At 42.4% G+C, this 12,487-nt stretch overlaps 1 protein-coding gene across 2 annotated transcripts in view; it reads right to left on the reverse strand.

Annotated features, from left to right (window-relative positions):
• mmp11a (matrix metallopeptidase 11a) overlaps window positions 1-12,487 on the reverse strand; it is a 51,897-nt gene that overhangs the window by 9,082 nt on the left and 30,328 nt on the right. The window lies entirely within an intron of this gene.

Raw genomic sequence — 12,487 nt, forward strand, 5'->3', positions numbered from 1 at the left:
TTACGCAGCAAAGAAACCCCAAACCAAAACCAAAAACCAGAACAAAAAAATTGAAGAAGGCAAAAGCCAAATGGAGAATGTGGGCATCGATCCCACTACCTCTCACATGCTAAGCAAAAGTGATCTACCATTTGAGCTAATTCCCCTTTTTATGCAATGAATAAACCCCAAACCAAGAACAAAAACAAAAAATTTAAGAAGGCAAAAGCCAAATGGAGAATGTGGGCATCGATCCCACTACCTCTCGCATGCTAAGCAAGCGCTCTACCATTTGAGCTAATTCCCCTTTACGCAGTAAAGAAACCCCAAACCAAAACCCCAAACCAAAACCCAGAACAAAAAAATGTAAGAAGGCAAAAGCCAAATGGAGAATGAGGGCATCGATCCCACTACCTCTCGCATGCTAAGCAAGCGCTCTACCATTTAAGCTAATTCCCCTTTACACAGCAAAGAAACCCCAAACCAAAACCAAAAACCAGAACAAAAAAATTTAAGAAGGCAAAAGCCAAATGGAGAATGTGGGCATCGATCCCACTACCTCTCGCATGCTAAGCAAAAGTGATCTACCATTTGAGCTAATTCCCCTTTTTATGCAATGAATAAACCCCAAACCAAGAACAAAAACCAAAAATTTAAGAAGGCAAAAGCCAAATGGAGAATGTGGGCATCGATCCCACTACCTCTCGCATGCTAAGCAAGCGCTCTACCATTTGAGCTAATTCCCCTTTACGCAGTAAAGAAACCCCCAAAAAAAAAACAGAATAAAAAAAATTTAAGAATGCAAAAGCCAAATGGAGAATGTGGGCATCGATCCCACTACCTCTCGCATGCTAAGCAAGCGCTCTACCATTTGAGCTAATTCCCCTTCACGCAGCAAAGAAACCTCAAACCAAAACCAAAACCCAGAACAAAAAAATTTAAGAAGGCAAAAGCCAAATGGAGAATGTGGGCATCGATCCCAGTACCTCTCGCATGCGAAGCAAGCGCTCTACCATTTGAGCTAATTCCCCTTTACGCAGCAAAGAAACCCCAAACCAAAACAAAAAATTTTAAGAAGGCAAAAGCCAAATGGAGAATGTGGGCATCGATCCCACTACCTCTCGCATGCTAAGCAAGCGCTCTACCATTTGAGCTAATTCCCCTTTACGCAGAAACGAAACCCCAAACCAAAACCAAAACCCAGAACAAAAAAATTTAAGAAGGCAAAAGCCAAATGGAGAATGTGGGCATCGATCCCACTACCTCTCGCATGCTAAGCAAAAGTGATCTACCATTTGAGCTAATTCCCCTTTTTATGCAATGAATAAACCCCAAACCAAGAACAAAAACAAAAAATTTAAGAAGGCAAAAGCCAAATGGAGAATGTGGGCATCGATCCCACTACCTCTCGCATGCTAAGCAAGCGCTCTACCATTTGAGCTAATTCCCCTTTACGCAGTAAAGAAACCCCAAACCAAAACCCAGAACAAAAAAATGTAAGAAGGCAAAAGCCAAATGGAGAATGAGGGCATCGATCCCACTACCTCTCGCATGCTAAGCAAGCGCTCTACCATTTGAGCTAATTCCCCTTTACGCAGTAAAGAAACCCCAAAACAAAACCCAAAATAAAAAAAATTTAAGAATGCAAAAGCCAAATGGAGAATGTGGGCATCGATCCCACTACCTCTCGCATGCTAAGCAAGCGCTCTACCATTTGAGCTAATTCCCCTTTACACAGCAAAGAAACCTCAAACCAAAACCAAAACCCAGAACAAAAAAATTTAAGAAGGCAAAAGCCAAATGGAGAATGTGGGCATCGATCCCACTACCTCTCGCATGCGAAGCAAGCGCTCTACCATTTGAGCTAATTCCCCTTTACGCAGCAAAGAAACCCCAAACCAAAACCAAAAACCAGAACAAAAAAATTTAAGAAGGCAAAAGCCAAATGGAGAATGTGGGCATCGATCCCACTACCTCTCGCATGCTAAGCAAGCGCTCTACCATTTGAGCTAATTCCCCTTTACGCAGAAAAGAAACCCCAAACCAAAACCAAAACCCAGAACAAAAAAATTTAAGAAGGCAAAAGCCAAATGGAGAATGTGGGCATCGATCCCACTACCTCTCGCATGCTAAGCAAGCGCTCTACCATTTGAGCTAATTCCCCTTTACGCAGAAAAGAAACCCCAAACCAAAACCAAAACCCAGAACAAAAAAATTTAAGAAGGCAAAAGCCAAATGGAGAATGTGGGCATCGATCCCACTACCTCTCGCATGCAAAGCAAGCGCTCTACCATTTGAGCTAATTCCCCTTTACGCAGTAAAGAAACCCCAAACCAAAACAAAAAATTTTAAGAAGGCAAAAGCCAAATGGAGAATGTGGGCATCGATCCCACTACCTCTCGCATGCTAAGCAAGCGCTCTACCATTTGAGCTAATTCCCCTTTACGCAGAAAAGAAACCCCAAACCAAAACCAAAACCCAGAACAAAAAAATTTAAGAAGGCAAAAGCCCAATGGAGAATGTGGGCATCGATCCCACTACCTCTCGCATGCGAAGCAAGCGCTCTACCATTTGAGCTAATTCCCCTTTACGCAGCAAAGAAACCCCAAACCAAAACCAAAACCCAGAACAAAAAAATTTAAGAAGGCAAAAGCCAAATGGAGAATGTGGGCATCGATCCCACTACCTCTCGCATGCGAAGCAAGCGCTCTACCATTTGAGCTAATTCCCCTTTACACAGCAAAGAAACCCCAAACCAAAACCAAAAACCAGAACAAAAAAATTTAAGAAGGCAAACGCCAAATGGAGAATGTGGGCATCGATCCCACTACCTCTCGCATGCTAAGCAAAAGTGATCTACCATTTGAGCTAATTCCCCTTTTTATGCAATGAATAAACCCCAAACCAAGAACAAAAACAAAAAATTTAAGAAGGCAAAAGCCAAATGGAGAATGTGGGCATCGATCTCACTACCTCTCGCATGCTAAGCAAGCGCTCTACCATTTGAGCTAATTCCCCTTTACGCAGTAAAGAAAACACAAACCAAAACCCAGAACAAAAAAATGTAAGAAGGCAAAAGCCAAATGGAGAATGAGGGCATCGATCCCACTACCTCTCGCATGCTAAGCAAGCGCTCTACCATTTGAGCTAATTCCCCTTTACGCAGTAAAGAAACCCCAAACCAAAACCCAGAACATAAATATTTAAGAAGGCAAAAGCCAAATGAGAATGTGGGCATCAATCCCACTACCTCTCGCATGCTAAGCAAGCGCTCTACCATTTGAGCTAATACCCCTTTACGCCGTAAAGCAACCCCAAACCAAAACCCAGAACAAAAAAAATTTAAGAAGGCAAAAGCCAAATGGAGAATGTGGGCATCGATCCCACTACCTCTCGCATGCTAAGCAAGCACTCTAGCATTTGAGCTAATTCCCCTTTACGCAGCAAAGAAACCCCAAACCAAAACCAAAAACCAGAACAAAAAAATTTAAGAAGGCAAAAGCCAAATGGAGAATGTGGGCATCGATCCCACTACCTCTCGCATGCGAAGCAAGCGCTCTACCATTTGAGCTAATTCCCCTTTACACAGCAAAAAAACCACAAACCAAAACCAAAAACCAGAACAAAAAAATTTAAGAAGGCAAAAGCCAAATGGAGAATGTGGGCATCGATCCCACTACCTCTCGCATGCAAAGCAAGCGCTCTACCATTTGAGCTAATTCCCCTTTACACAGCAAAGAAACCCCAATCCAAAACCAAAACCCAGAACAAAAAAATTTAAGAAGGCAAAAGCCAAATGGAGAATGTGGGCATCGATCCCACTACCTCTCGCATGCTAAGCAAAAGTGATCTACCATTTGAGCTAATTCCCCTTTTTATGCAATGAATAAACCCCAAACCAAGAACAAAAACAAAAAATTTAAGAAGGCAAAAGCCAAATGGAGAATGTGGGCATCGATCTCACTACCTCTCGCATGCTAAGCAAGCGCTCTACCATTTGAGCTAATTCCCCTTTACGCAGTAAAGAAACCCCAAACCAAAACCCAGAACAAAAAAAATTTAAGAAGGCAAAAGCCAAATGGAGAATGTGGGCATCGATCCCACTACCTCTCGCATGCTAAGCAAGCACTCTAGCATTTGAGCTAATTCCCCTTTACGCAGCAAAGAAACCCCAAACCAAAACCAAAAACCAGAACAAAAAAATTTAAGAAGGCAAAAGCCAAATGGAGAATGTGGGCATCGATCCCACTACCTCTCGCATGCGAAGCAAGCGCTCTACCATTTGAGCTAATTCCCCTTTACACAGCAAAAAAACCACAAACCAAAACCAAAAACCAGAACAAAAAAATTTAAGAAGGCAAAAGCCAAATGGAGAATGTGGGCATCGATCCCACTACCTCTCGCATGCAAAGCAAGCGCTCTACCATTTGAGCTAATTCCCCTTTACACAGCAAAGAAACCCCAATCCAAAACCAAAACCCAGAACAAAAAAATTTAAGAAGGCAAAAGCCAAATGGAGAATGTGGGCATCGATCCCACTACCTCTCGCATGCTAAGCAAAAGTGATCTACCATTTGAGCTAATTCCCCTTTTTATGCAATGAATAAACCCCAAACCAAGAACAAAAACAAAAAATTTAAGAAGGCAAAAGCCAAATGGAGAATGTGGGCATCGATCTCACTACCTCTCGCATGCTAAGCAAGCGCTCTACCATTTGAGCTAATTCCCCTTTACGCAGTAAAGAAACCCCAAACCAAAACCCAGAACAAAAAAATGTAAGAAGGCAAAAGCCAAATGGAGAATGAGGGCATCGATCCCACTACCTCTCGCATGCTAAGCAAGCGCTCTACCATTTGAGCTAATTCCCCTTTACGCAGTAAAGAAACCCCAAACCAAAACCCAGAACATAAATATTTAAGAAGGCAAAAGCCAAATGGAGAATGTGGGCATCGATCCCACTACCTCTCGCATGCTAAGCAAAAGTGATCTACCATTTGAGCTAATTCCCCTTTTTATGCAATGAATAAACCCCAAACCAAGAACAAAAACCAAAAATTTAAGAATGCAAAAGCCAAATGGAGAATGTGGGCATCGATCCCACTACCTCTCGCATGCTAAGCAAGCGCTCTACCATTTGAGCTAATTCCCCTTTACGCAGAAAAGAAACCCCAAACCAAAACAAAAACCCAGAACAAAAAAATTTAAGAAGGCAAAAGCCAAATGGAGAATGTGGGCATCGATCCCACTACCTCTCGCATGCTAAGCAAGCGCTCTACCATTTGAGCTAATTCCCCTTTACGCAGTAAAGAAACCCCAAACCAAAACAAAAAATTTTAAGAAGGCAAAAGCCAAATGGAGAATGTGGGCATCGATCCCACTACCTCTCGCATGCTAAGCAAGCGCTCTACCATTTGAGCTAACTCCCCTTTACGCAGAAACGAAACCCCAAACCAAAACCAAAACCCAGAACAAAAAAATTTAAGAAGGCAAAAGCCAAATGGAGAATGTGGGCATCGATCCCACTACCTCTCGCATGCTAAGCAAGCGCTCTACCATTTGAGCTAATTCCCCTTTACACAGCAAAGAAACCTCAAACCAAAACCAAAACCCAGAGCAAAAAAATTTAAGAAGGCAAAAGCCAAATGGAGAATGTGGGCATCGATCCCACTACCTCTCGCATGCTAAGCAAAAGTGATCTACCATTTGAGCTAATTCCCCTTTTTATGCAATGAAAAAACCCCAAACCAAGAACAAAAACAAAAAATTTAAGAAGGCAAAAGCCAAATGGAGAATGTGGGCATCGATCCCACTACCTCTCGCATGCTAAGCAAGCACTCTACCATTTGAGCTAATTCCCCTTTACGCAGAAAAGAAACCTTAAACCAAAACCAAAACCCAGAACAAAAAAATTTAAGAAGGCAAAAGCCAAATGGAGAATGTGGGCATCGATCCCACTACCTCTCGCATGCAAAGCAAGCGCTCTACCATTTGAGCTAATTCCCCTTTACGCAGTAAAGAAACCCCAAACCAAAACAAAAAATTTTAAGAAGGCAAAAGCCAAATGGAGAATGTGGGCATCGATCCCACTACCTCTCGCATGCTAAGCAAGCGCTCTACCATTTGAGCTAATTCCCCTTTACGCAGCAAAGAAACCCCAAACCAAAACCAAAACCCAGAACAAAAAAATTTAAGAAGGCAAAAGCCAAATGGAGAATGTGGGCATCGATCCCACTACCTCTCGCATGCGAAGCAAGCGCTCTACCATTTGAGCTAATTCCCCTTTACACAGCAAAGAAACCCCAAACCAAAACCAAAAACCAGAACAAAAAAATTTAAGAAGGCAAAAGCCAAATGGAGAATGTGGGCATCGATCCCACTACCTCTCGCATGCTAAGCAAAAGTGATCTACCATTTGAGCTAATTCCCCTTTTTATGCAATGAATAAACCCCAAACCAAGAACAAACACAAAAAATTTAAGAAGGCAAAAGCCAAATGGAGAATGTGGGCATCGATCCCACTACCTCTCGCATGCTAAGCAAGCGCTCTACCATTTGAGCTAATTCCCCTTTACGCAGTAAAGAAACCCCAAACCAAAACCCAGAACAAAAAAATGTAAGAAGGCAAAAGCCAAATGGAGAATGAGGGCATCGATCCCACTACCTCTCGCATGCTAAGCAAGCGCTCTACCATTTGAGCTAATTCCCCTTTACGCAGTAAAGAAACCCCAAACCAAAACCCAGAACATAAATATTTAAGAAGGCAAAAGCCAAATGAGAATGTGGGCATCGATCCCACTACCTCTCGCATGCTAAGCAAGCGGTCTACCATTTGAGCTAATACCCCTTTACGCCGTAAAGCAACCCCAAACCAAAACCCAGAACAAAAAAAATTTAAGAAGGCAAAAGCCAAATGGAGAATGTGGGCATCGATCCCACTACCTCTCGCATGCTAAGCAAGCGCTCTAGCATTTGAGCTAATTCCCATTTACGCAGCAAAGAAACCCCAAACCAAAACCAAAAACCAGAACAAAAAAATTTAAGAAGGCAAAAGCCAAATGGAGAATGTGGGCATCGATCCCACTACCTCTCGCATGCAAAGCAAGCGCTCTACCTTTTGAGCTAATTCCCCTTTACGCAGCAAAGAAACCCCAAACCAAAACCAAAACCCAGAACAAAAAAATTTAAGAAGGCAAAAGCCAAATGGAGAATGTGGGCATCGATCCCACTACCTCTCGCATGCGAAGCAAGCGCTCTACCATTTGAGCTAATTCCCCTTTACACAGCAAAGAAACCCCAAACCAAAACCAAAAACCAGAACAAAAAAATTTAAGAAGGCAAAAGCCAAATGGAGAATGTGGGCATCGATCCCACTACCTCTCGCATGCTAAGCAAAAGTGATCTACCATTTGAGCTAATTCCCCTTTTTATGCAATGAATAAACCCCAAACCAAGAACAAAAACCAAAAATTTAAGAAGGCAAAAGCCAAATGGAGAATGTGGGCATCGATCCCACTACCTCTCGCATGCTAAGCAAGCACTCTACCATTTGAGCTAATTCCCCTTTACGCAGTAAAGAAACCCCAAAACAAAACCCAGAATAAAAAAAATTTAAGAATGCAAAAGCCAAATGGAGAATGTGGGCATCGATCCCACTACCTCTCGCATGCTAAGCAAGCGCTCTACCATTTGAGCTAATTCCCCTTTACACAGCAAAGAAACCTCAAACCAAAACCAAAACCCAGAACAAAAAAATTTAAGAAGGCAAAAGCCAAATGGAGAATGTGGGCATCGATCCCACTACCTCTCGCATGCGAAGCAAGCGCTCTACCATTTGAGCTAATTCCACTTTACGCAGCAAAGAAACCCCAAACCAAAACCAAAAACCAAAACAAAAAAATTTAAGAAGGCAAAAGCCAAATGGAGAATGTGGGCATCGATCCCACTACCTCTCGCATGCTAAGCAAAAGTGATCTACCATTTGAGCTAATTCCCCTTTTTATGCAATGAATAAACCCCAATCCAAGAACAAAAACAAAAAATTTAAGAAGGCAAAAGCCAAATGGAGAATGTGGGCATCGATCCCACTACCTCTCGCATGCTAAGCAAGCGCTCTACCATTTGAGCTAATTCCCCTTTACACAGCAAAGAAACCTCAAACCAAAACCAAAACCCAGAGCAAAAAAATTTAAGAAGGCAAAAGCCAAATGGAGAATGTGGGCATCGATCCCACTACCTCTCGCATGCGAAGCAAACGCTCTACCATTTGAGCTAATTCCCCTTTACGCAGCAAAGAAACCCCAAACCAAAACCAAAAACCAGAACAAAAAAATTTAAGAAGGCAAAAGCCAAATGGAGAATGTGGGCATCGATCCCACTACCTCTCGCATGCTAAGCAAAAGTGATCTACCATTTGAGCTAATTCCCCTTTTTATGCAATGAATAAACCCCAAACCAAGAACAAAAAACAAAAATTTAAGAAGGCAAAAGCCAAATGGAGAATGTGGGCATCGATCCCACTACCTCTCGCATGCTAAGCAAGCGCTCTACCATTTGAGCTAATTCCCCTTTACGCAGTAAAGAAACCCCAAACCAAAACCCAGAACAAAAAAATGTAAGAAGGCAAAAGCCAAATGGAGAATGAGGGCATCGATCCCACTACCTCTCGCATGCTAAGCAAGCGCTCTACCATTTGAGCTAATTCCCCTTTACGCAGCAAAGAAACCCCAAACCAAAACCAAAAACCAGAACAAAAAAATTTAAGAAGGCAAAAGCCAAATGGAGAATGTGGGCATCGATCCCACTACCTCTCGCATGCTAAGCAAAAGTGATCTACCATTTGAGCTAATTCCCCTTTTTATGCAATGAATAAACCCCAAACCAAGAACAAAAACAAAAAATTTAAGAAGGCAAAAGCCAAATGGAGAATGTGGGCATCGATCCCACTTTCTCTCGCATGCTAAGCAAGCGCTCTACCATTTGAGCTAATTCCCCTTTACGCAGAAAAGAAACCCCAAACCAAAACCAAAACCCAGAACAAAAAAATTTAAGAAGGCAAAAGCCAAATGGAGAATGTGGGCATCGATCCCACTACCTCTCGCATGCTAAGCAAGCGCTCTACCATTTGAGCTAATTCCCCTTTACGCAGAAAAGAAACCCCAAACCAAAACCAAAACCCAGAACAAAAAAATTTAAGAAGGCAAAAGCCAAATGGAGAATGTGGGCATCGATCCCACTACCTCTCGCATGCAAAGCAAGCGCTCTACCATTTGAGCTAATTCCCCTTTACGCAGTAAAGAAACCCCAAACCAAAACCCAGAACAAAAAAATGTAAGAAGGCAAAAGCCAAATGGAGAATGAGGGGATCGATCCCACTACCTCTCGCATGCTAAGCAAGCGCTCTACCATTTGAGCTAATTCCCCTTTACACAGCAAAGAAACCTCAAACCAAAACCAAAACCCAGAACAAAAAAATTTAAGAAGGCAAAAGCCAAATGGAGAATGTGGGCATCGATCCCACTACCTCTCGCATGCGAAGCAAGCGCTCTACCATTTGAGCTAATTCCCCTTTACGCAGTAAAGAAACCCCAAACCAAAACAAAAAATTTTAAGAAGGCAAAAGCCAAATGGAGAATGTGGGCATCGATCCCACTACCTCTCGCATGCTAAGCAAGCGCTCTACCATTTGAGCTAATTCCCCTTTACGCAGAAACGAAACCCCAAACCAAAACCAAAACCCAGAACAAAAAAATTTAAGAAGGCAAAAGCCAAATGGAGAATGTGGGCATCGATCCCACTACCTCTCGCATGCTAAGCAAGCGCTCTACCATTTGAGCTAATTCCCCTTTACACAGCAAAGAAACCTCAAACCAAAACCAAAACCCAGAGCAAAAAAATTTAAGAAGGCAAAAGCCAAATGGAGAATGTGGGCATCGATCCCACTACCTCTCGCATGCTAAGCAAGCGCTCTACCATTTGAGCTAATTCCCCTTTACGCAGAAAAGAAACCCCAAACCAAAACCAAAACCCAGAACAAAAAAATTTAAGAAGGCAAAAGCCAAATGGAGAATGTGGGCATCGATCCCACTACCTCTCGCATGCTAAGCAAAAGTGATCTACCATTTGAGCTAATTCCCCTTTTTATGCAATGAATAAACCCCAAACCAAGAACAAAAACCAAAAATTTAAGAAGGCAAAAGCCAAATGGAGAATGTGGGCATCGATCCCACTACCTCTCGCATGCTAAGCAAGCGCTCTACCATTTGAGCTAATTCCCCTTTACGCAGTAAAGAAACCCCAAACCAAAACCCAGAACAAAAAAATGTAAGAAGGCAAAAGCCAAATGGAGAATGAGGGCATCGATCCCACTACCTCTCGCATGCTAAGCAAGCGCTCTACCATTTGAGCTAATTCCCTTTTACGCAGTAAAGAAACCCCAAAACAAAACCCAGAATAAAAAAAATTTAAGAATGCAAAAGCCAAATGGAGAATGTGGGCATCGATCCCACTACCTCTCGCATGCTAAGCAAGCGCTCTACCATTTGAGCTAATTCCCCTTTACACAGCAAAGAAACCTCAAACCAAAACCAAAACCCAGAACAAAAAAATTTAAGAAGGCAAAAGCCAAATGGAGAATGTGGGCATCGATCCCACTACCTCTCGCATGCGAAGCAAGCGCTCTACCATTTGAGCTAATTCCACTTTACGCAGCAAAGAAACCCCAAACCAAAACCAAAAACCAAAACAAAAAAATTTAAGAAGGCAAAAGCCAAATGGAGAATGTGGGCATCGATCCCACTACCTCTCGCATGCTAAGCAAAAGTGATCTACCATTTGAGCTAATTCCCCTTTACGCAGAAAAGAAACCCCAAACCAAAACCAAAACCCAGAACAAAAAAATTTAAGAAGGCAAAAGCCAAATGGAGAATGTGGGCATCGATCCCACTACCTCTCGCATGCTAAGCAAGCGCTCTACCATTTGAGCTAATTCCCCTTTACACAGCAAAGAAACCTCAAACCAAAACCAAAACCCAGAGCAAAAAAATTTAAGAAGGCAAAAGCCAAATGGAGAATGTGGGCATCGATCCCACTACCTCTCGCATGCGAAGCAAGCGCTCTACCATTTGAGCTAATTCCCCTTTAGGCAGCAAAGAAACCCCAAACCAAAACCAAAAACCAGAACAAAAAAATTTAAGAAGGCAAAAGCCAAATGGAGAATGTGGGCATCGATCCCACTACCTCTCGCATGCTAAGCAAAAGTGATCTACCATTTGAGCTAATTCCCCTTTTTATGCAATGAATAAACCCCAAACCAAGAACAAAAACCAAAAATTTAAGAAGGCAAAAGCCAAATGGAGAATGTGGGCATCGATCCCACTACCTCTCGCATGCTAAGCAAGCGCTCTACCATTTGAGCTAATTCCCCTTTACGCAGTAAAGAAACCCCAAATCAAAACCCAGAACAAAAAAATGTAAGAAGGCAAAAGCCAAATGGAGAATGAGGGCATCGATCCCACTACCTCTCGCATGCTAAGCAAGCGCTCTACCATTTGAGCTAATTCCCCTTTACACAGCAAAGAAACCTCAAACCAAAACCAAAACCCAGAACAAAAAAATTTAAGAAGGCAAAAGCCAAATGGAGAATGTGGGCATCGATCCCACTACCTCTCGCATGCGAAGCAAGCGCTCTACCATTTGAGCTAATTCCCCTTTACGCAGCAAAGAAACCCCAAACCAAAACCAAAAACCAGAACAAAAAAATTTAAGAAGGCAAAAGCCAAATGGAGAATGTGGGCATCGATCCCACTACCTCTCGCATGCTAAGCAAAAGTGATCTACCATTTGAGCTAATTCCCCTTTTTATGCAATGAATAAACCCCAAACCAAGAACAAAAACAAAAAATTTAAGAAGGCAAAAGCCAAATGGAGAATGTGGGCATCGATCCCACTACCTCTCGCATGCTAAGCAAGCGCTCTACCATTTGAGCTAATTCCCCTTTACGCAGAAAAGAAACCCCAAAACAAAACCAAAACCAAAACCCAGAACAAAAAAATTTAAGAAGGCAAAAGCCAAATGGAGAATGTGGGCATCGATCCCACTACCTCTCGCATGCGAAGCAAGCGCTCTACCATTTGAGCTAATTCCACTTTATGCAGCAAAGAAACCCCAAACCAAAACCAAAAACCAAAACAAAAAAATTTAAGAAGGCAAAAGCCAAATGGAGAATGTGGGCATCGATCCCACTACCTCTCGCATGCTAAGCAAAAGTGATCTACCATTTGAGCTAATTCCCCTTTACGCAGAAAAGAAACCCCAAACCAAAACCAAAACCCAGAACAAAAAAATTTAAGAAGGCAAAAGCCAAATGGAGAATGTGGGCATCGATCCCACTACCTCTCGCATGCTAAGCAAGCGCTCTACCATTTGAGCTAATTCCCCTTTACACAGCAAAGAAACCTCAAACCAAAACCAAAACCCAGAGCAAAAAAATTTAAGAAGGCAAAAGCCAAA

Source organism: Vanacampus margaritifer, chromosome 3 (assembly GCF_051991255.1).
Source record: "Vanacampus margaritifer isolate UIUO_Vmar chromosome 3, RoL_Vmar_1.0, whole genome shotgun sequence".
Taxonomy (NCBI): domain Eukaryota; kingdom Metazoa; phylum Chordata; class Actinopteri; order Syngnathiformes; family Syngnathidae; genus Vanacampus; species Vanacampus margaritifer.